Source organism: Prosopis cineraria, unplaced genomic scaffold (assembly GCF_029017545.1).
Source record: "Prosopis cineraria cultivar Desert tree isolate PC_DT_omini unplaced genomic scaffold, ASM2901754v1 PC7, whole genome shotgun sequence".
Classification (NCBI taxonomy): Eukaryota; Viridiplantae; Streptophyta; class Magnoliopsida; order Fabales; family Fabaceae; genus Prosopis; species Prosopis cineraria.
This window is the reverse complement of record NW_026555338.1, coordinates 21,310,748-21,314,607: the sequence shown is the minus strand read 5'-3', so window position 1 is coordinate 21,314,607 and position 3,860 is coordinate 21,310,748.

The window sequence follows — 3,860 nt, the reverse complement described above, 5'->3', positions numbered from 1 at the left end:
AGTATACCTTAATGACCTCCACAGTTTGATCTCCTTCAAATCATCATAGTTAAAATTGAAAACAAAAATTTGCATGCAAATATGAGTTGTGTTGTACCTATTAGTTAACCAGCTAGCACATTTCTATTCAATGAGTGACGTTTCTTTATTAGATTCTCTATATTTTCATATATACCTTAAACTGATCAAGCTTTTACAATTTGCATTTTGAAATATTGAGTCACTATTGAGTAGAAGCTAGCTAGCTATGTTTTACTCCTATTTCATTGTACATTGTTAGCTTCTTTCATGAACTTTATAGGATATAGTTGATGTTACATTATCATGTATTGCAAGTTTTGAAGTTGCTATGCCTATGGAAAAGTGGAATGGCAACAAGTGCTTGAGGAGCTTGATGTGAGTAAATCTAGGTAAACTGATATCAACAAACTTAGAGTTGATGTCATGCAAAGTACAATTTCTAAGTTTGCAAAGATGCAAACAAGTTCAATAATACGTTGGTGAGAAAGCAGTAGGTCATTATGCATCCTTTAAGGAATTTTATAATCTAAGTTATCTTGGACTAATTTTTGTTCTATACCCTATTGTCATTTCTTCTCCCTTCATGATGCATAATTTTTTGAACTTGTTATGCTTTAATTCTCCTCCTTTCAAGGATTTTTATCATTTCATTGTTGACTTTGGTTTTTTTTACGTAATTTTTACCCAATTATTTTCATTTTTCATGTGCAAAGGTCTAATTTATTGCAATATCTTCATTTCCTTATAGTTTATTGTTGGACGTTTTAGTAGTAATATAAAATTGGATTTTTGGCATATTTTAAATTTTTCTTACAATTTGGATAAATATCTTTGGAGATTTTTTCTGTTTAGTTTCAATTAAGAGCTCTATCAGAATATAACTTGTTGATGTAAGGAACTTCAAATCATATTAAAATGAATGATGTTGTCTCATGCCACTTGGCAATAACTGCTTTCATGACCTTATCACTGAATAAGTTATATTTTATCATTTGAAAGACATCAATCTAGTCCTTTGCAGTGTATGTTTTTTGGTTTAGTTTGAATATTTATTGGGATTACAAATACACACAGAATGCATAACTTAATCAAATTCTTGTTCATAAATATGAAAATTTCAATTAAACTCTAGAATTTAGAATCACACCATTTCTCGTAGAAACAGATGAGCATTTTCATAGGTCAATCAAATAATATGATGTTCATTTTAAACAGTCTTAATCTTTTTGATTTTGATGGACTAGAATACAAGCAAAATGCTATGTTCTTACATGCACATGGTTCATGTTTGCTTTGCTTTTTTTTTTTTACATGTGACTTCTCTGATCTAGCTGTCCAAGGTAATTTTAGGGTGGGGATATATTATTTCACCCACCCCTTTGTTTTTATTGTTATATTTATTTATTTATTTTTTTAACCTAATTTTTAAAAGTTAATCTAAAAGAGTTAACTTTCAATTCCCAATATTTAAATAGTTGGGATAATTTGAAAGAGATTTTTTTTTAAATTTAAACAAGATTTTTTTATTTAATTTTCTTAGATTATTATTTTTTAAAACATAATCCTAAAATTAAATTTATTTTTGTATTTTTATTTTTTTTGGTTATTTTTAATGAACTAAAAGAAATAAGATCATAATCAATAAAAGATTATCTAGGTTAAAATAAAATAAAATTTATTAATTAAATATTTTTTTGAAAATATAATCCCTAAAGAGAATTAAATTTATTTTTTGTATTTCTATATTTTTTTGGTTATTTATTATTATTTTTATTAATTTAAAAAATATCCAGAAACAATACAGTGTTCACACCAATTATTCCCATTTAATTGTTGCCCTTGTTCAATTCAGTGATAATGTTTTTTTGTTGACATTTTAAAACTTGATACAAAACTATCCACATTAATAATTTTTTTATATTAAACCAAGAATAAAACACTTATGAGAAACATACCATGTTTTATATTTGTATTATTATTTATTAGAGTGATAACAATACTATCAAGTCAACGATAAGGAGGTTACGTTTGTATCTCCCATCACATTGATTTTAATAAAATCACTGTCATCTATAAAGAATTTTATAAATATTTTTATAATCATTATATTAGTTCTTAAATGACTTATCACTTAAGGACTCCCACTCAAACGAAGTATATATAAAGTAATAAAAATCATATCATAAGAACAAGCATGCTTCATATATATCATAAATCATCAAGGTCTTAAAAACAACATAACATGACAAAACAAAAATTCTAATAAAAAAAACATAAAGACATTACATTTTTAAAGTACAACCTAAAAAGACAAAAATTAATTATATTTTTATATTTTCCTTTCACTCTCATCCCTTGATGGCTTTATTTCATAAAGGATTTTTTAAATACGATTTGTATTACTTTTTAAGTTGAAGTCCTTTTCTGAGTTATTTGAAAATTTTTTCCATAACCAGGGCTTGTTCTTCTTTTATTATGAAGCTTGAATATGCTCTTATTATTAAAAAAATGTCATCTGGCTTTTTAATTCTTTTGGCATGTCTCTTTGCTATATATATTTTTTTATCATAAAAGATGTGAAATGTTATTCCACATCTTCATCTTTATCTTGAAAATTCTCAAATATAGGCAAATAGTATATCAAAATAAAGATCTTGAATTTAGATTTTTTTATGACAAACCTTGTCTAAATCTGATCTCTTGTGTGCCTGCACGCACCATGAAAATCTCTCTAGATACAAAAAATTCTAGAAAAATAAAAACCAAATGATGCCCATTCTTAGAGGAGGAGCTTACACGTCATGAGCCACCTTGCCTTGCTCTAGTGGCTCCACATGCCAGTCAAATGGGTTTCACGCCCATCAGCCTTTGGATGGGGTCCATCACATACTTGTGGGGCCTTCCCATAGGTCCCACATGCCATGAAATGTTTTTAAATTTAAATTATTTATTATTTATTATAATTTGAATTAGGTCAGGTTTTCTATACCCAACCCGTCCCGTGGACCCATTTACATAACCCAGACCCTTTTTTGAATAACAAGTTTTTTTTCTTTAGATTTGGGCTATCTTTTTTAATGGGTCTAAGCTCGCGGCCCAAATAAATTTTTTTTTAGATAATAGAGTGACACATTAAAATGACACATAATTTATATTGTCATCAACCTCTTGCCAGGTCAACTTGACCCGGTTCCTCCAACGGTTAGGGTCCCTAAGAAATTAATTAAAATTATGGCATTTCAAAGATATATTATTGTTTATATAATTTTGGAGGATTTTATTGTGATTTTCCTTTAAAATTAAATATATGCTGGCAAAACTACAGTTAACTACTTGACGACGAAGGAATTTTGTATTGGATAATGTTTATCAACGAAAACTGAATGGGTTTTCCTATAACTAAGTTGAATTATTCATAACTTATGAGAACCAACCTGAAATATGTAGAGTGTAATTATTTTATTGATCAAGAATGTATCAAATTGGAAATTAAACTCATACACAATAAGTAATTAGCTAGCTGGCTATTACTTGTCTTTAGTAAAGATGGGGTGTCAATATTGAGCATTCTATCTCCTTTTCAACAGCTTCCGTTGCAATAAATTTTTTAATTTGATCATTGAAAAAGGATTTTCTTGATCACTCTCCTATTATATTTATTTCTCAATTTATTGATCCTGAAAATTATTTTTTTAGGGAAAAAATGTTCTCACAGATTAGAATCAAGATTGAAGAAAGCTTTTATATATCTTTGTAAATTAAACTCTTATAATTTTTAATATGTGGCTATGAATGATGACTGTAAATGTTGAAATTAAAACACTTAAAGAATAAATTAG